Source organism: Meriones unguiculatus, chromosome 18 (genome assembly GCF_030254825.1).
Source record: "Meriones unguiculatus strain TT.TT164.6M chromosome 18, Bangor_MerUng_6.1, whole genome shotgun sequence".
NCBI lineage: Eukaryota > Metazoa > Chordata > Mammalia > Rodentia > Muridae > Meriones > Meriones unguiculatus.
Window position 1 is genome coordinate 34,629,005 of NC_083365.1, and position 21,748 is coordinate 34,650,752.

A 21,748-nucleotide genomic window follows, 5' to 3' on the forward strand; every position below is an offset into this window, starting at 1 on the left:
ATGTTACTTTGGAAAATGGTATTCCTGCTAAAGTAAGTTACTTTCTTCAAATCATTGTATTTATAAGAATGTCCCATCTTTCACGGAAAGAAAAAAAAAGAACACTAATGTAATTTTACCTTGTTTACTGTTCAGAATTAGATGGTGGTCTTTTGTACTCCTCTGGACTGTCTGTGGCCCATCGTCTTGCTCATCATACTGCCCTGAGAGCATACTTGGTAGGCTGGGCCACGGTGTCTGAGGAGTGGGAGAATCTAATTGTATTCCTGTTCAAATTTAGTAAATTGGTATAGATTTTTCTAATGTTTTTTTTTTTTTTCAATCATTTCAGGTCTAATATTTTTCCTTCCAAGAAGGTATACATTTAAGCAAACAATGCTAAACCCATTTCTACTTATGGCCCTTTCTGGATCTTTCCATGCCACGTTCCATGTCTGTGTTCCTAGTTGTAACTGGACACGATTACAAAGTACGTCTGGCACCGTGAAGCCAACACGTGGTTCCTGCTCTGTTGTGGATGCTTCCCAGAGCCATCTAGATCATCGACTGTGTCTTCAGAACAGGGGAAGGGAATCTGTTAGCCCCAGTTTACCAAGCTGCCAAAAGCTGCCACTAAATTCCTGGTTAGAAATGGAGCTCACAAAATAAAGGGCTCCCACATTCAAGAAGTGAGAAGCACAATGAAGAATTCCAGGAAATAAATAAACACGGCCTCAAACAATCTGCCTGTGGGATGTTTACATAGAGAAACTGCCTTTGAGGGGGTTGATGGTTGCCTGTGGTCTTTTAACAAATCCTGCTGTGTAACTCTGAAATGAATAGCAGGAGGCAGAAATGGATGAATCATATTTTCAAAACATAAAGAGGTGTTTTGAAACCTTGAAATTAAAAAAAAAATCATTTCAAAAGCTGCAAATCTTAAACACCACTGCAGCCACTCCCTCTCACCTTTCGAGATTGCTCTGGGAAATTTTCCACTGAAGGAGCTACAGAGAAACCAAGCTTTTCAAGAGAGTTGAGTTGCCAAATAGGAGCCAGTGGAACAGAATGCATTGCACCCTCATCTTTGAATTCAAGTGCACAGTGAGATTTTGATATAAAATTGAATCTGAGCTTAGGGAGGAAAACACTCAAACATGTGTTTATACTTGCTGACAAGCTTACCAGGTACACCTGAAAGCTGAGTCATCAACTACTATCAAAGACTGTTTAGAAACAGCTGTCATTGATAGAGCCTCATCAAAGACAGGCAACATTGTGATTTCCCGTAAGAGAAAGCAACTTGGGTTGGTGAATTCTCTAATCTCTCTCTAGTTATTGGAATACGAGATAAGAGGAAGCATTCAAACCTGCTGGTACTTCTTTTCTTCTTAGTAATTATCTTAGTTTCTCTCCCTCTAGTAGTTCATTTTTCCAGTCATTCAAAGGAGGAAAGATAAAGGTCACACCTTGCATGGGTTCTTTACAAGTTCACTGCTGGTCCAGAAAAAGGAGAGGGGCTTGATTTCAATGTCTGTAAAGAGTGCAGCAGTTTGAATAGAAATGACCCCCCACAGGCTCATATATTTGAATATGATCATTATGGGGTGGTGCTACTTGATAGGGTTTAGGATATGTGGAGGAAGCCTGTCAATGGGGGTGGGCTTTGAGGTTGCAAATGCTCAAGCCACGAACGTCTCTCTATTCTTGTGGATCCAGATGTAGAACTCGGAGCTCCTTCTCCAGCACCATGTCTGCCTGTGTGCCACCATCCTTTCTGCCATGCTTATGATGCATCAAACCTCTGAAACTGTAAGAAAGCTCCAGTTAGATGTTTTCCTTTATAAGAGTTACTGAGGTCCTGGTGTCTCTTCAAAGCAATAGAACATTGACCAAGACAATGGGTTGTATTTAGGAATATAAATACGAATACATATGTGCATGCAAAAACAACTGATAAGAAAAAAATTGAAGGTGAGTGGAGAGGTTTTGGAGGGAGGAAAGAGAAGGGAAAATATAATTAAAATACAGTCTCAAAAAGAAACAAACAAATGCCATGAGTAGAACAAAAAGTGGTGCAGAGGTGATAATGAATGGCATGCATGCAAAGAAGGGAATAAATTCTCTTTCTTTCTCCGTGTGTGTATAGATCTCTGTGTCTCTGTCTTTCTCTGTCTCTGTCTTTCTTCCCCGTCTATTAAACCTGAACCTTTACCCTCAAGCTATATCAGATTTCTCATTGGGAAATCGATTCTCAAATGAGAATGATTTGGAGTTAGGTGAAACAGCCCTAGGCAGTGACCAGAAACTCTGAGATAGACACTGCTAGTTACTTTTCTATTGTTGTGATAAGACACTATGACCAAGGCAACTCATAAATGAAAACATTTCATTTGGTGCTCATGTTTCCAGAGGGTTAGAGTCAATGACCATCATGGCAGGGAGCATGCAGCAGGCAGATAGGCAGGCACAGCAATGGAGCAGTAGCTGAGAGCTTATGTCTTGATCCACAAACATGAGGCAGAGAAAGGGCTAACTGGGAATAGCATGGGCTTTTAAGATGGCTGTCAGTGACACACCTCCTCCAACCAGGCTACACCCAATTCTCCTCCAAACAGTTCTAACAACTGGGGACCAAGCATTCAAACACAGGAACCTATAGGAAGAGGGCTGAGGTATTTTGATTCAAACCAACACACCTACCCTTCTGTGTTCCATCACCAAAAATCACTTTAAAATTAGCATAATGATTATGTCTGATGCCTTCCCTTCTCATTCAAAGCAAAGGTATACCGTCTACAAGGACTCTTCTCACTGGGGAAGCAGCCAAACCCTTATCTACTGCTTTATCCTTCTCCAGCCTCTTCTAGACACAGTGGCCTACTGCTCCTTCCTCAAATATTCCAGGTGCACTCCTTTTTCAAGACCCTTGCATCTGCTCTCTGAATTGCTATTTCTGTAGTACCTGCATGGAAATACTACATCCTGGAGTCACTTTCGTCATAGATTTCCTGAGATAACTTACTAAAGTTTGGCCTCTACCACCCCCCAAACTTCCCTTTGCTAGCATATATAATTTACAATGCAGCTATAACTCACTGTGTCTCCCCATTCAAATGTAAATTCCACTAAGATGGTCTTCTACCCAGTGACACTTCCATACTGCCTAGGAATATGCAGTTAGGATTCCATAAATAATTAACCATATAAATGGATGATGACAATGGTTTATCAGTTCTGTGCCTTCCTCATTTATATCCAAAAGCCACGGCCCCTTGAGGTTGCTAGAAACATTGCCACCATGGTGGTTTGAATAAAAAAATGGTTCCCGTAAGCCCATGTGATGGTCAGCTTCTTCTCTAGCACCATGTCTGCTTTCATGCCACCATGCTTCCAGTCATACACATAATGGAAAAAATCTCTGAACTGTAAGCCAGACCCAATTAAATTTTTTTTTATAAGAGTTGCCATGGTCATGGTGTGTGGTTCCATGCTCCTCTTCCTCCTTAGGGGCATCCAGGAACCACTGCACATTGGGATGGGAAGGATGAAAATAGAGCTGGAACAGGTAGGTTATCTGTGTTATTCCTGGTCTGGCTGGGAGTATGACAGGGAGAAGGCCTTTTTCTGAGGATTCTAGTTCTCCCAGTGAAATAGCAGTTCTTAGATGATAGTCAGTGAAATAGCTTGTGTGTGTTTATTTGGGATGAACAAAGGCTATATGAACCTTGGGCAGTGGGAAGGAGTTTTCAGGGAAGGTGCATATCATTGGCTGGGGCTGAGATGCTGAGAATCTTTTGTTTTAATGAAGAGAAATTCCAGGTGATAGGCTACGTTACTACCTCGAGAATTGCAGAGGTAGCAGACTACGTGTGCCAGGGCATGCAAGCACAAAGCAGAGAGGGAGCTATCCTTACTCCTGCTGGTCTCAAGATTGAGATTTTCAGGGTTTGCACATGTCTCAACATTGCCCTAGCTCCATGCCAGTCCAAGCACCCACAATGGTGTCTCTTTACACAACAAAACCCTAACTAAGACAGAAGTTGGTACCAGGAATGGGTCATTTTTGTGATAGGCCTGACCATTGTTTTGCTTAGAGGAATGTGGGCTTTGGATTAGAAAAACAGTTGAATTCTTTAAGTGGCCTTAATGGGTCATACTAGTAGGAGCATGGAAGACAGTGGTGCTGAGAGTGATTTAAACTGTGGGGCTTAGGTCAAGAGCTTTCAGAGGAGAACAATATTTGTATGTGGCCCAGAGACTGTTCTTGTGATGTTTTGGCTAGGAATGTGGCTGTTTTTTGCCCTTGTATGAAAAAAAAAATCTGCTGGAGGCTAAATTGCAGAATTTTGGATTAATTGGTTTGGCAGAGAAAATCTAAAAACAGCCTAGTGTTGATGCTGTCTTGTGGTTATTAATGGTGAGTCTTATGCAGCTCTATAATGAAAAGGAACAAGCTAAGCAAGGAAAAATACAAAATGTGCAATTTGAGAAGAAAAGGGGCAACAGGAGGTGGAATGGATCTAAGTAACAAAAGTTACACACTAAGGAGGCATGAAGCAGAATCACTGAACTATGGGCAATATGAGAGAACTAATCATAATACATTTCTTTTTTTAATTTTTCAGAAGCTCCAAACTTCCCTGTAACGGTGACATGCTTGTTTTACTTTTTTTCTCTTATGAGAAGAAAGAAGGCAAATGTAAGCAAGGCCCTGGTTTTTATCCCCAGCACTGTAGAAGCAAGGAAAGAAGGAAGAAAGAAAGAGAAGAAAGAAACGAGGGAAAGGGAGAGGGAGGGAGAAAGAGAAAATTCAAAGGAGTAAGAGTCTTTAAAGTGAATCTTAGACACATAGTGGAGTATTTGTGGTGATGCATTAACTAGGTTTAATTTGTTTATCATGATCCCTGGAAAGCCACTGTCTTTTTTTTTTTTTTTTACAGGAAACACAAAACTGTTAGCTACACCATGGTAGCTGGAGCTAGCCCCATCTTTGCAAGTTTACAGTAATTATGAAGGACATTTTACATCCCCAGCTTAAATATTTTTTATAATGCTTTACAAGCCTTTGGTTCTGTTAGAACAAAGCATTCTCCTACTGAAAACTTGGTACCAGGGTCAGAGAGCATGCGATGATTAACCTCGCTGTAACAATCTTTTGCTGGGTCTTTTTTATCTAGTGACTGAAACAGTGGGCTATGGACTCACACAGTCCTTGGTTTACACCACACTTCCACTTCCATAATGTCCTTGAGGGACTTTCTCCCGCTTGGTGCCTTCTCTGAATCCTAAGCCCAAGTTTTAAATCAGCATGTCAGTGCCTAAGGGATACCAGGAACTATGGATTCTTGTCATGAGAACAGGCTAAATAAAGGAAGCCTGACTACAACCAAACCATACTTCACCCCACTTTCTAGATTTCCCTATTTCAGGCAAACTTAAGGTTTGCTCACAAAAGTTGTGATGCCCCCCCCCCTCTCTCTCTCTCTCAGCATTGTCTGACATGTCCTATCTTCTGACTTTGTTTTTAAATTAAACTCGTCACTCCCTCTGGGCTGATTGGGCAAGTGAGAAAGACTTGGCTTTCTGGTCAACCTTCAGTGCAGCCTAGCGCAGAAAGTAACCACCTCATCTTCACTCAGGCAAATAGTGCCTGAGAAATGGAAGAACAGCAAACTGCTGATTTAATTAACCCTCAGAGTCTCTGAAATGTAAACATTTTCTCTGTAAAGCTCTGAGACCTCTCCTGTGTCCAACCAGCAGGTCTTTATTTCTGCCGCTTCTTCTGTTTCTGCCCCTGTAATACATTGTTAGATGACTTGTTTGCACAGAGGGACCCCCCCTCCAATTCTGGAGGTGTTAGAAATGCTTCCCCTTATCAATTTTCCACGGACTGGTTCTCTATTCCCTAATGGCACTACATTGGTACACACCACAGACATTGGCTGTGAAACAAAAGGAAAAGCAAGGAGATAGAGATACAGCCACCCCTCCCTGTCTATTCCTGGTGTGTCCTACTGACAATGCTGTGTGGAAGGGAAATTGTTCTATCAGTGACTGTGTTAGATTCATGACCCCACCACAACCTTGAATTGGCCTTTAGTTGTCGCTGATGGGAACTGAAGAACAGTGCCTGTCGACATGATCGCCACTCTCCAATGAATCAGAACATACGGGGCGAGGAACAGCACATTAAAACAGCGACAGAAATATATCACTGTGCTTTTATATAGATGTATTGCTTTTGCCTGGGCATATAAATGATTGGGCCAGGGCTTATTTTTTCCAGTGACTATAAATTAAAAATAAGCTAAGGGTTTTTAAATTATGTTCAGCTTAAAAAAAAATCAAGGCAGCCCTTTGAAGGCAACAGTCAAATATTTAAACATCATCTTATATGGATATTTCAGCTGTTGCAATTAGAGGAGCATGGTTCTTGCCACCTGAGGGTCGTGTGGCTTAACACATGGACATGTGATTTATCCTAGGTTGCCATTTGTTAATTAATCTTTTTTTTTTGTCCAAATGGGCTGTTTTTCACTCTTGTCTGCTTAACAAAGAGAATATAATTCACAAAGTTAAGTTGAAATTTAAATGGCCAGAGTATTACATAGCCCAGGATGTGATGCTGGGAAAAGCAGGTTGTTCTGGGAAAGATAAAAGCAAGGATCAATGATTCTTAAATCTGTAAGTTCTAGGACCCCCTGGAGAACATGTTGAAGTAGTTGGGCCCCTGCCTCAGGAGCACACATACATACCAGCCTCTATTAGAAAGATTTTCCTTTTCACTTCAAGGATTCACAGATTCTCTGAAGCCCCATCATGGAGCCCACAGGAAGGTCCCTTCTTTTTAAAGTTCTTTTTTATAACACCATTGAACTGAGAGTCTTGGTTTCTTTAAAAAAGCAGTTAAGTTGTATAAATTTGTTTTTTGTTTTAATTCAAGGTGTAGAATAAAACACACCTGGGGCTGCTTCAGTTTGGCTACAGCCTTTAACTATGGTTGTCTCCTACAGGGAGGAGACATCCTGCAGGGGCAGGATCTTTGCCAGCTGCAGATAGTTTAATTCTGGGGATTGTGGAAAGGGGATAAACAGGGGGCATTTGGAAGAAGAAGGTGTTTGCTGTTCTCTTCCATGGCTCCTGGTTGCTATTGCAATTTGATGAGGAGTTGGAAATATCCTGGTGACAGAGATTGGCCTTGCCCCAAGGAACTCTATGCTCCAAATCATCAGGAAGCAGTCTATACAAGTCTACACACTTTCCCCCTCTAAGCTTTCTCTACTTTCTAGTGTTGGGGAGTTGGGAGGGATTAGGGTGTAATAAAGGTTGGAAGGGAGGAAGAGGTATAGGAACCCAAATAGACTAGATTAAACAAAATAGTGCCTGCAACACTATAAAGTTGTATCACATTGGGATGTGGTTAGCCACTAATGGACATATCTAATGAATGATTACTAATAATAGGTGGCCTGTGGATGTCTTCAAGTGTTTTACTCTTCAGATGTATGTATATCTGGACAGCTTCAAAGGATTCCACTTACAGCCTTACTCCCAGACTATCTGTGGCCTGGACTCTGCCTACTTCCTTGACTTATAACCTCTTCCTCTTTTTCTTCTCCTTCTTCTCCTTCTTCTTCTCCTTCTCCTCCTCCTCCTCTTCCTCCTCCTCCTCCTCCTTCTTCTTCTTCCCATTTTCTTTTTACTGTTTTTCCCCATTTGGCAGTTACAATGACATGGCCCCATTTCTGCTTTCCAACCCACTGGCACTTCCTGCCTCAAGCTATTTACAGTACAAGGTGATGTTCTAGGCATAGTTTTGTGACAGAATTATGATAGAACAAGGTTGGGCTTGAGTCTGAATGGCAGCCCCTTTTGAGAAATTTCAGCTGAATAAAATATCTGTATATATCTATTCTATCTATCTATCTATCTATTTATTAAAATGTCATATAAACATATACAATTATGTTACTTAAAAATTGTTAAATCTAAAATGAAAATGTTAACTACCTTGGTTTGATCATTCACATTGCACAGTGACGTCACACAATTACTTCATAGATATGTATAAGACAAACAATATTTGACAAAGGGAAGAAATGGCTGCATGCCAAAAGAAGGCATCTTCTGGCAAACGGCAGTGAGTGCAGATGCCCTGAGGCCAACTGGAACTTGGCAGGTTGGAGGGTCAGAAGTAAGCAACCTGGCATCTAGCGCACTCTCTCAGAGAGAAACCTAAATTATCCATGCAGCTGTCCAACATACTGATATGCTTTGAGCAATGGTGAAGATTACAAATTAAATGTTTTGTTTCCCTGCAATAATTTTGACTTTTTGTCAAAATCTAGGCATACACATAAAATAATTCAAGACTTGGGATTTGCAGGAGACCCAGAGAGGTAGAGGTAGTTTGCCAAAGAATCCACCGCTAGTTAATAAGTTAGCATAGTAGAGACACCAGAGGAAAAGACTGCCTCTGTTGAGTGATATGCTTACACTATGCCTCCTCCCCATTCTCTTCCAAAAGCCAACAAATGTCACTTTGATTTGAAAACCAGTCTGGTGTCAGGTTTCGTATAGAATTATGGCCCAGAGACTTAATATCATTACATTGTTTCCAACTTTTAGGAGTTTTTTGATGAAACACTAGCTGAGGTCTCTGAGTTTCCTCAGACATTGACATAGCTACAGGTCAACTAAGAGTTCCTTTATTCCCCATGGAAATCCAGAGATAACCTTGGAGTCAAGCATGGAGGTCTGGGAGACTGTTATTGCTCCTATTTTACCATTTCTGATGATGCCGGCAGTTGGAAACATGGATGTCTCTGTGAAGAAAGAGGACCTTGCCACCTCAGGTTGATCCAGTTTTTACAGCCTTCTGGTCCCTAAACTTAAAGAATAGCAGACAATAACTGACCGATTATGGGAATTCTTTGATCTAAACAGATCTAGTGTTTAAACTTTAGGGAAAAATTTAAGGTGCTTGAATGCAATACTTTTAGCAAGACAGTGAATTCTAGCCACTACTATACAACTGTCACTTAACTCTGTCATCACTGGACCAGTATTGAACTCTCTCATAGAAAATTCTAAGAAAAGGCTAGGCACAGTAAGTACTACACACCTGAAATCCCATGCTCAGGGAGGCAGAAGCAGGTAGATCACTCTGAGTTCAAGACCAGCCTGATCTACAAATCGAGTCCAGGACAGCCTGTCTTAAAAAAAAAAAAAAAAAAAAAAAAAAAAAAAAAAAAAAAAAAACCAAAAAGAAAAAAATCTAAGAAAAAAAGATTCTGGTCTAGCCTCATATCTCATATCGAAATTTTTCCTTAATAAACATGTTCAGGAAGATGAACATAGCCTGTTCTCTACCACCTCTGACAAAATATACAATGGGCAGTCCTCTCACAGCGGGCAATCTCAGGGGCCATTGATCTTTCCTTTCATGCCTCACTAGTGACAATGTTAATGAGTAATTCCTTCATGGCCACATATTGACTATTGAGTATCCAGGAACTCTAAAAACTCAGGGGTCTTTGAACAGCAATTATACTTCTAAAATGTGACTATTAGGAAATAAAATATTTGCAACGGTGAAGCCAGACAGTCACATGATTTTAAATATTGAAAATGCTCTAAGAAAAGATGAAATCCTCAAAATGCATCCTGTAGAAGCTAGTCTCATAATATTCTTTAAACACACACACACTTGATGACAGGTTTGAATCATCAAATAAGTTTGGGATACAGAAGCTCAGACTGAAATGACATGATTAGTTTTTCATGCATACGGCAGAACACTAGACGGTAGAGTAGAGATGAATAGATAGATGCATATGTATTTATCAGTGTGTGTGTGTGTGTGTTTGTGTGGGGAGAGAGAGAGAGAGAGAGAGAGAGAGAGAGAGAGAGAGAGGAGCTTTTATAGATTTCCTAGCTCTGTGCACTGAGAAAGCCTTGAACCACAATCCTTTAATAGCAAGGAACACACAAAACCTGGTGCCCAATAATATGTTTTATGGGCAAGGCTGTGGAGAGACAACCATTTTCCCATGATGCTAATGAGACTTTAAGACCTTACCTGGTACACCACTTGGAAATGTAATTTGGAGATGGTTAACCAAATGTAATTTGGACATGGTTATATATATACACACATATATAGTTTTGTATATATGGTTTGATACATATGGAAATATATATCTACATACACAGAGAGGTGTGTGTGTGTGTGTGTGTGTGTTTGCATGCCAGTGTGCATGCATACTTTTTTGTTGACCATGGAATTCCACTTTTCTTCTGAAAAATCTGCACAGGAGGCAAATATCCAAATATATATATATTTGGATATTCATATATATATATATTTATATATAATCACATGCAAAAGATTATTTCAGTATTTCAGCACTTGAAGCAATTACTAAATATTAGAAAGAACTTAAATGTTCATACATAGGGCTCTCGTTGAATAAGCCATGGCACAGTCACTTAGTAGTGTACTAGGTCACTGTTAAAAGAGCAGCAGAAATGTCTGGTATATGCTGTTCTATGAAAAACTAGAGCTCAATGTGGCCAATAGTGTGATGTCATATATGCAAAAAGAAGATAAGAGGAAATATACCAGTGTCCCCTCATCTATACAAAAGAAATAAGGAAAGATAAAGTAGAACTCCTGGCAATAGTTACTGCATGGGGAGGAAGGGAGTTGTGGAGAATGAGGAATGGGAATAAGGTGTCAGGATGAGGGGCAGTGAAGCTTTACTGAGTTGACCAGTTTAAGTGTATGGCCCCATGCCGAGCAGTGGTACATGCGGAGCAGTGATGGGACAAGGGCTTTAATCCCAGCTCTTTGGGAGGTAGAGGCAGGTGGATATCTGTGAGTTCGAGGCCAGCCTGATCTACAGAGTGAGGTTCAGGACAGCCATGGCCATACACAGAGAAACCCTATCTCAAAAACAAAACAAAAAAAGTATATGGCCCCAGTTTTTACAGTATTTAGCATCCTTCCAAACTTCACTTTAGAAGTTAGCATTGACCAGTGTGTGAAGAGATTCTTAATTGAATATAAGCAATAAGAGTGAACCTTACTCTAGGACAAATACATGATATAAATACATCAAAATGAGAGGAGAAGCCCATGCAATTGGGGAGACAATAATTTTACTGTATGTTACTAGGTTATAGTGAAGCAATTCTACACAGATACTATATTTAAGTCAGCAAATTAAATGTGTTTTTCACAAGGTGTGGACCGGCAAATCTGAAACTCTGTGTGTGTTCTGAAATTGAATATATGAGTAAAGATATGGCTGCTAATGAAATCCAGGTCTCCAGCTGTGGAAGCAAAATGTTGCTGGTGAGAAAAGGGGGATGGCAAATGTGAACAGTGCAGTTTGGCTGTAATCATAGGCCATCAACATGAAGTCATCGTTCTGCCTGGCTGGCTACCTGGCTGGCTGTGCGGATGGACAGACAGACATACAGAGAGCATACAGAGAGATAGACTGATGGACAGACTGGTAGAAAGAGGGATGAGTAGAGTAATGGATGTTTTTTCAGGTCAACTTGACTAAGCCGTCGCTGCCTAGATATTTGTGTATGCCTTCATAGAGCATGTACAAAAGGGTGTGTCTGGATGAGAGAAGTAGCTGAAGAAATGGTTTACTTTACGTTTACCTGATAATGTTTGACAAGTTAAAACTATTTTATATGGTGATATTTGTGTGTGTGTGTGTGTGTGTGTGTGAGTGTGCGCGCGCACTGTTCATGTATTTAAAACTTTTATTAAAATTCCAGTCCAATTTGTTGACTTCTTTTTTTAAATAAGAAGACTGTCCCTCTGCCTATGGCATACACTGCAAATATCTTCCCTTAATTACCTTTCAATGTTTTTTTAAATGCTGTTTCTTATCCTAAACATTATATATATACATATATACATATACATATAATATATACATATATAGGTCAACATATTCAAACTTTCTTTTGCTTCTGAATTTTATTTATATTTTTGAACATGTGCTTATCACTATCCTCCAAAGACTCAAAGACTTAGAAAGTAACAAAAAGAACTAACTTACTTAATGATAATTTTAGCCAGATAGACAGACAGAGAAGAGAGAGACTCTAGGAAGTGCTCTGTCGTTAGGTGCATTCTATCCCCACCTTGATTCAGCCACTTCCTTTACCTGTGAGCCACTTTGCCAAAGCACTTAGCCTCCAGCAGCTGAGCTCCTCCCATCTATGAAGCAGGAGGATAAAGCCTGACGGGCCCTCCTATGAGGAGCAGACATGTTTCTTTCAGTCTTGGCACTAACAAGATATTTATTGTTGTATTCATAATGACTGCTAAGTGGTAACTCGGTGGAAACCATGAAATGGACCAGTTTCTTTTTCTTTATTAATACCTCACCAACACATGACCACTTCCTTACCTGCAGAGACTCGGAGCTTTTCGCCTGTTCATCTGGGTGTTCTTCAAAAACCCTTTGCCCATTAAAACTTTGTCTTTTAACATATTTTCAGGTCTCAGTTCTAAAATGAATTCAGAGAAGAATGAGGAGGGTGAAGGAGTTAACATCCATCGCTACACTGAGCTGGCTGAAGGGAGCATCAAAAGTGCATTCCAGAATTGCCCTACTCTATTACCTTCTCTTTCTCAGGCTCTTTTCTTCCCTCAGGCCCAAGCTCAAAGTCTTGTAGAGATTCTCAAGGGAAATAGTTTCTTTGAGTATGGAATCTTTCACCAGCACTGGCTTTTCTCAGGGGTACATGGGTACTCATAGGAATCCCTGTGGCCCAGAATGTTCTTTTTGCTAAAGGCAACCCCTTTCTGGTTTTCCAATAACACAAAGAAAATCCTATAAGAAGCCTGATATTACTTTTATTTTCAATGCCATCTTAAACACAACCAAAACTATTCCCTTAATCTTTTTGAAGCTGCTTTGAAATTATTTGGACATGATGAAACTCCTATCTACCAATAAGTTAATTTAATGTCTCACTGATATTGGTTTTTCTCATTGATTTATCCTTCAATGACATGGAAATAGATGCTCTTTTTTCCTGTGACAGGTTACACTTTAATAAAACTTTTCATATGTATAAATTGAAAATGCATTTTGCACTCCTAATCAAATGATCATCTTTTCTGAAAAAAATGTGTAAAGCTATTTTTGTTGTTTATTGTAAAAAATGATGTTCTAGTTTGCTTTCTATAGCGGTAATAAAACATCAAGACCAAAAGAGACTTGGGAAGGAAAAAGCTTATTTGCCTTACACATCCATCATTTAGCCAAGTCAAGGCTGGGATTTAAGGAGAAACCGAGAAGCAGGAACTGAAATAGAGGCAATGGAGGAATGCTGCTGGCTTGCTCTTCATGGCTTGCTCAGCCGGCTTTCTTATACAACTCATGATCACCCGAGCTAGCCCCTTCCATATCAAACACTAATCAAGAAAATGCCCAGCAAACTTGCCTCCAGGCCAATTTAATATGGGGATTTTCTCAAGTGAGGTTGTCTCTTTATAGGTGACTCCAGCTTGTATCAACTTGACAAAACAAACAAACAAAAACCAAAAACCAATACGCTTAGGGACTTAGGAGATGGCTCAGCAGTTAAGAGCGTCTGCTGCTTTCTTAGAAGATGCAAATTTGGTTCATGATGGACCACTCATGATTCATCGCCTATAACTGTAGATCCAGGATATCTGATACCCTGTCTTGCCTCCATTGTGTTCCTACAGCCACTGGTCCAAGATACAGACAGACACATACACATACATAAAAAAATTAAAGTATAAAAATAAAATGAAGATAAAACATTACTAGCATTTAGGGGGTGTTATTGTATAATAAAAAAAAAATAGTATTTGTGCCCAATTTCCTGACAGAACTTCTGACACTCTTGAAATCTTATGTGTGCAAACTAAGTTTGGGAAACTAATCAGATGATTTGTGTGGTGAGGGGGGCTAGATAGACTAGGTGCTCAGGAAGATCAAAATTATTTCATTGATTCTGCCTCAACTTTCTATGGAAACCCCTTAGCTGTGAGGTCTGGACAGTTTTCTTTGTTGGCATGTTTCCTCAGAGAAGGCATGGGGGTTCCACATTCCTTAAGATTCTCTTCCATTATACCAAAGACAAAAGGGCCAAGAAAGAAATCAGGGAAACAGCACCCTTCATAATAGCCACTAATAACATAAAGTACCTTGGGGTGACACTAACCAAGCAACTGAAAGGGCTCTTTGAGAAAAACTTCAAGTCTCTGAAAAAGAAATTGAAGAAGATATCAGAAGATGGAAAGATCTTCCATGCTCATGGATTCAGAGGATTAACATTGTGAAAATGGCCATCTTGCCAAAAGCAATCTACAGATTCAATGCAATTCCCATCAAAATACCAACTCAATTCTTTACAGACCTTGAAAAAAAGATTCTCAGCTTGATATGAAGAAACAAAAAACCCAGAATCTCCAAAACAATCCTGTACAACAACAGATCCTCTGGAGGTATCTCCATCCCTGATCTCAAGTTGTACTACAGAGCACTAGTAATAAAAACTGCATGGTATTGGCATAGAAACAGAAAGGAGGATCAATGGAACCGAATAGAAGACCCAGATAAACCCACACACCTATGAATACTTGATTTTTGACAAAGAAGCCAAAACCATTCAGTGGAAAACAGACAGCATCTTCAACAAAAGGTGCTGGTTCAACTGGATGTCTACATGCAGAAAAATGAAAATAGATCCATATTTATCACCCTGCACAAAACTAAAGTCCAAGTGGATCAAAGATATCAACATAAAACCAGATACTCTAAATTGGTTAGAAGAAAAAGGGGGAACAGCCTAGAACTCATTGGCACAGGAGAGAACTTCCTGAACAGAACACCAACAGCACAGGCTCTAAGAGTAACAATCAATAAATGGGACCTCATGAAACTGAAAATCTGTAAAGCAAAAGACAGTGTCATCAGAACAAAACGACAGCCTACAGACTGGGAAAAGATCTACACCAACCCTATATCTGACAGAGGGCTGATATCCAGCATATATAAAGAACTAAAGAAGTTAAAAAGCAATAAATAAAGTAATCCAATTAAAAACGGGGTACGGAGCTAAACAAAGAATTCTCTGTAGAGGAATATAGAATGGCAGAGAAATACTTAAAGAAATGCTCAACATCCTTAGCCATCAGGGAGATGCAAATCAAAACAACCCTGAGATTTCATCTTACACCCATCAAAATGGCTAAGATCAAAAACTCAAGTGACAACACATGCTGGAGAGGTTGTGGAGAAAGGGGAACCCTCCTCCATTGCTGGTGGGAATGTAAACTGGTACAACCACTTTGGAAGTCAAACTGGCACTTTCTCAGACAATTAGGAATAGTGCTTCTTCAAGATCCAGCTATACCACTGATAGGTATATACCCAAAACTTGCTCAAGTACACAACAAGGACATTTGCTCAACCATGTTTGTAGCAGCTTTATTTGTAATAGCCAGAACCTGGAAACAACCCAGATGTCCATCAACGGAGGAATGGCTACAGAAATTGTGGTATTTTTACACAATGGAATACTACTCAGCAATCAAAAATGAGGAAATCATGAAATTTGCAGGCAAATGGTGGGATCTAGAAAAGATCATTCTGAGTGAAGTATCCCAGTAGGAGAAAGACAAACATCGTATATACTCACTTATATAGACCTACAAGATATGATAAACATAATGAAATCTATCCACCTAAAGAAGATAAACAAGAAAGCAGATGTGGGGTAACATGATCAATCCTCAGTTAGAAAGACAAATGGGATGGGCATTGGACATAGGACAGGAGCCTACCGCAGAAGACCTCTGAGAGACTCTAGCTAGTAGTGTATCAAAGCAGATACTAAGACTCATAACAAAACCTTGGGCAGAGTGCAGGGAATCATATGAAAGAAGGGGAGTTAGTGTGACCTGGAGAGGACAGGAGCTCCACAAGGACAAAATATATCTGGGCACAGGGTTCTTTTATGAGACTGACACTCCACCAAGGACCATGTATGGATATAACCTAGAACCTCTGCTCTAGATGTAGCCCATGGTAGCTCAGTAACCAATTGGTTTCCCATAGTAAGGGGAACAGGGACTATTTCTGACAGGAACTCAATGGCAGGCTCTTTGACCTCCCCACCCCCCAAGGGAGGAGCAGTCCTGCTAGGCCACAGAGAAGGACTTTGCAGCCAGTCCTGAAGATACCTGATAAAACAAGGTCTGATGAAAGGGAAGGAGGTCCTCCCCAAACAGTGGACTTGGATAGGGGCAGGAAGGAGACAAGGAAGGGAGGGTGGGATTGGGAGGGAATAAGGGAGTGGGATACAGCTGGGATACAGAATTAATAAAGTGTAACTAATAATAAAAATAAATAAAATTAAAAAAAAGATTCTCTTCCATGAGATTCCTAAGCCCTTACTTGTGATCTTATGCTTTAAGGGGCCAAGGGCTTTAATGTTATCTTTCTCTTCTTTCTCTTTTCTTCCCTCTAGCCTCCTAGCTTTTCCTATGTCTATTTTTCTCTTACTTTTTTTCCCAAGGTCTGGTCACCTATTTGTTAGTCTTCCAGACTTATTTTTGGACTTAGAAGTAGAAGCTCTCAGTGAGGGCAGCCTACATCTCTTGACAGTCTTTCCCTGGCAGTTTTCTGTGGCTTCCTTCATTCTCTTGGCCAAAGGTTTACCATATTCTGCAGCCTCCTCATTTTTCTTAGTATTTCTAAAAAACATATCAGAATTTGTGTTGCAGAATACATGTTGTAACGGGCCACCAAATCTTGGGTGCTTTGTTCTCAGGCTTCTTACCTTCTTTGTTTTAAGGCCTTTTGACAACACATTAGTGGAAATCATCTTTACAGAGTCTGAAAAGCTTTCAAATTCTGCTAGCTCTTTTGGACTCCAATCACAGAGGGACAGCTGTATCTCTCAGCCCAGGAATACCTCCCCTCCCCCACTTTTATACAAGAACCAGTTGAGAGCACTAAGATTGGCATCTGCATTGCATCCCTGAACAGGCTCATGATTCCTTCTGAGGCAGGGTCTCATAGCGCCCAAGCTGGCTTTTAATTCATTATCCAACTGGAGAAGACCTTGAACTTATGATCCTCTTGCCTTCCACTTCCTGAATGTTAGGATTCCAGGCATTCACCCTCATACCTGTTCTGTGCTGCTTTAAGGATCCAACCCAGGACTGTGGGCATACTAGGCAAGCATTTTAGCACCAGAGCTATCTTCTTGGTACCACAAGTAAATATTTGTACTTATCTGAGCCTGGAACCAGAAATTCTTTTACTTACGAAATATACTTTACATTTATTGTTGTAATAAATAAAAATGAGTATTGGGCTATATAATGTTTATTGTCAGCTCTAAGATTATCATGGTGGTGTTATTCATATTCTCTGTGCTACTTTGGTTGCTAATACAATGCTGTTTTGGTCTATATTTTATACTGTCTTGTACATGGAGAAAAATGTAGGTGCAAACTCCAGACTACTTTCTTACAGCATGTTGTGTAGTTGCCTCCAAGCATTTAAAAACTATTATGCTGCTTTTTATTTTATATCTTCTTTAAATAATACAGAGGCATTGTGATGATTTTATATTATATGTACTTATAGGTTATATTATTTGCAAATTTTATTTCTGAACAATAAAAAGTTTAAGTATTAGCAAAATAATAACCACTTGTTTCTAAAGGTTTGAGCTCCACTGTATTATTTCATCAGCACCTCATTATGACTTTAAGGGGAATTTTTATGAACCCGATTTTATAAATTCAGGAACTGTAGCCTCTTGTGAGTACATTTGTTCCCAAAACTCATATAGCTGGTAAGTAGGAAAGGCAAGGTTTAAAGTTATGTTTCCAAAGAACTGAACTTGATAGAAATAAGACAATAAAAGATGGAAGATTATATTAAGCAAAAGGACAAATAAAGGAGCTCGATGAGAACAGTGTAAAAAGAAGCCATTAGTCTGTTTTCCAGTAAATGCTTATTGTAGCACTCATAAACCACAGCCACCACAGGGCAAGTGGGTAGCCTCCTGAGCTCATTCAATGTTGATGTTTTGTCACTTCTCCCTGGACCCAGATCACATCTTCAGGGAAACCAGAGCCTGGCACAATGAGGCAAGGTGTTTTCCTCTGAGGATTCACAGGTGAAGTTCAAGGTTCTGAGAATCTCATTTACACAGATGATCTCATCTTCACCATGAAGAACAATGCTGACAGTAGGTAGACATGGGCACTGATTTGGAGATTTGCAAAAGACCAGCATTGTGATGGACATGGGTTAAGACCACTGTTTCTTTCCCCACCAGTTCTGTTTCCCCCATGTGTCAGGGAAATTAAGGTGGTCCTAGGTTTGGTCAATACCAGCTAAATAGAACTTGAGTTAGGAATAGTTTTAGTTTGAGTGAAGTAGGATATATTTGTGAGGTTTGCATCCATTTTTGTAGAGTTGAGGATGTCTAGCTATCTTGGGGTAAAAATGGCTTCCAGGAATATTTTTTTGTCTCTGGATGTGCCACCTCATCTGTCATGGATCATGTCTTGAAGAAAAAGGTGAGAGCTGTGTGTACAGTAAGTGTCATGTGATAGTTGACATCAGTGGTTTGTGGGTAACGTAGACAAACAACATGTGAAATGTTTTAGGGATAGGCAGTTTTTTCTAAAGAAAATTCATCCAAAGTTTAGAGCTCATTAAAGAAAAAAAAAAACTTTAAAAGGCTTCACCAAATTTCACAAAAACCCTAATAATAATTTATTGATATTACCTATCAGAACTGGTATAGTCAGTAAGTAACTTTAAAAATTTAAAAAGTAAAAGGTGAATTTGGATATAAAGCGAAGATGAAGGTAAAGCAAGGTAACTCAGAGGATTAAAAAGCACTGTCAAGAAGTTTGAGCACCCTCAGGTTGAGGAGAACACCAACTCCCAAAAGTTGTCCTCTAAACCCCACATGCCTACCGAGGCAGATGCATGCATGGACCCCTCTGCCAACACACAAGTCAGTAAATCAATAAATTATCTTTAAAATGAATGAATTATTTTTCTATTTTTCTTAGAAAAAAAACATAATAACAAATCATTTTCAAGTAAAAGTTTTGATCCAAAGGTTGTAGGAGATTAAAAAGTAATAAAAGACACATTCTGGACCATTTTTTCATAAAATGAATGCTGTTGTAGATTTTGTGATGTTTGGATTGTCAGCATTTTAAAAATGTTTGCTTTATTGTAATTTATTTTCTTAGCCAGATTTTGCTTTCGAGGTTAAGTTTGATTTTTGGATTTAGTATCATTTTCTTTTAAAGGCCCTCTCAAGTTCTATGATCTTAGTCTCTATAGAACTTGAATTCATTTCACTGGGGGAGGCAGTTTTGTGGAGAGGTGGTTAGGTTTGTTTCCCGTGGAACCAGAAGACTACAGCTATAACAGGAGAAATTGCAGAATGACAGTTTTCAGGTCAATTAAAAAAAAAAAACATATTCTGAGCCTTTCAAATAAAAAGAAGTCATGGTGAACAGTGAGATCCAGGCTAGTGGAACCATTACAGTAAAAGCTGGAGGGGCACACGGCCAGTCATCGGTGTGTGGCCCTAGTGAGCAAGGCGAAGGTGGTATAAAGAGCTATGTCTAGTGCTGTGATGTAGTCTCTGCTTGTCTCTGTGTGGTCAGACTCGAAATCTCCTCCTTAGCTCTTCAACCCCACTCCTGAAGTAGAAACGAAGGGAGGGGCTTGAAAGGAATAGGAATAATAAGGACAGAAAGCAAGGACAGTCGACTTTTTATGGAGAGGAACTGAGGACTCAGAACTGAGAGGTTAGTTTCCCGACATCCTCTTCAGTGAAGCATTCCCACAGCAGACACTGACTAGAAACACCTCCACACACTTCCCAAAGACCTAATCACGGCCCGAGGCTCAGCCTCCACTAATGCTTCCATATTAACCTTTCCAGGGGTCACTTCCACACGATAAGCCCAACACGCCACCCGGAAAATGTAACCGAGCATCAGTTTTACTCTTGCCTAACTGTTTTAAATGTCCTTGAGCTGCATTTTCTCCACCACGCGTAATTTTATGGATTGTGGATTACATTTACTGCTCAGCACTTCTTGCCCAAGCCCAGACAATTGCAGACCTACTGAGTTGTTAACTCACGTGGTCAGCATTAATGTCTGCGACTTGCTGCAGCCAGTGACCGTAGCATACCGCGTGATTAACACCTGCCCTCAAAGCCAAATCAGCACTCTGCTCCTGCTTTCCCCCCAGCAAAACCCCAGGAGGAATGGAGAGATAATGACTTGTGCTAACTGAGCCTGTCTTTGAAACAGTTCACTTTGCTATCCCAATATGACTACCTCCCTTTGTCAACTCGACATAAACTGGAGTCATGGGGGGTCGAGGGGGGGAGCCTCAGTTGAGACAGTGTCTCCGTTAAGATCTGTCTGCAGGCAAGCCTGTAGCGCGTTTTCTTAGTGATCGATGTGAGAGGGCCAAGTTTGTCTGTAGGGACACCTCCCCCCCTCCCCCAGGGCTGGTAGTCCCAGTTTCTATAAAATAAAAAATAAAGCAGGCTGAACAAGCCCTGAGGGCAGGCCACTAAGCTGCACCCCTCCACGGCCTCTGCCGCCGTGGTAGCTCCTGCCTCCAGTGGCCCGCCCTGTTTCAGTCCCTCGCTTCCTTCAGTGATGTGGACGCTTAAACCAAACAAACCCTCTCTTCCCCAAGACATCCTCACCTTGAGAAACTGTGTGTGGAAGCTGTAGGCGGCTGCATTCTCACCGTACAGGCCGGTTGCAGAAACCTGGAGCAGGTCTGTGGCCTCTTCAAAGTCACACACTGCATCAATACGTTAACCCCCTCTGTCTCATGATTTTACTTTTTTTTTTTTTTCACTAAAAAAAATTGCAGTAGGAGGTATAAAAGGCTTTACATTCTTAGGCATCTTAAAGCTGCAAGGTACCTTAAAATCCACTTATCTCCATAGCTATCCCTTGAACAGCGTCTCAAAATAAAGTTGATCACATCCTGCCATAAACACGACCACTGAAGACACCTTTCTCGTGGTAGTGTACACGGCATCAGTGTCACATAACGAACCCTGGAAAGGGAACTCCACAATGATAGCCAGTCTCGAAAGGGCACGCATTCCACCCTGAGAGGGTTAGCAAATGTGTCACCATTACACAGACTGTTTCCTTATTGCATTTAACCCCACTCAGTGTGTATCGCTGGGCCGTGAGAGCCGGGTGTGCGTTGGGCTGCTCGGGTTTAGGATGTCATTGACTCTACCTGGGAGGAAGCCGACTGGGGAGAGGGTCTGACATGTTCTCAACTGACCCACTCAGCCGTCTCTCCCACTGCTCCAGTGAACCGGAAGGGAGGTTGACAAATTCCCAATATCAAAACCAGCTGTCAGAACAACATAGGGTAATAGCTGTCCTTGTCAAATGCACCAATTAATTCACCCGACTGTCAATGCTGGGATAATTGATAGACTCTGCAATCTGGCTGACTAATGAAAGCTGAAGGCATTACTCTGTCCCCTTCACCTCCTAGCATGTCTCCTAATGTGGAACCGAGGCTGTCAGAGCTGGACAATGTCAATAACCTCTGCCAAAATTAACACTTGATTTTAAAAAGTGTGTGTGTGTGTGTGTGTGTGTGTGTGTAGGCAGGAGGAGGAAATGTCCCCCAGATATCATTGTCTGTTA

At 40.5% G+C, this 21,748-nt stretch overlaps 1 long non-coding RNA gene across 1 annotated transcript; it reads right to left on the reverse strand.

The window, feature by feature from the left end:
* Nucleotides 1-1,196: 1,196 nt before the first annotated feature.
* On the reverse strand, nt 1,197-20,893 carry LOC132649083 (uncharacterized). The gene is made up of 3 exons (XR_009587508.1): nt 20,773-20,893; nt 12,423-12,522; nt 1,197-1,789 (listed from the first exon to the last, which is right to left on the reverse strand). It is a non-coding gene; the product is annotated as an uncharacterized LOC132649083 (long non-coding RNA).
* Nucleotides 20,894-21,748: the final 855 nt, after the last annotated feature.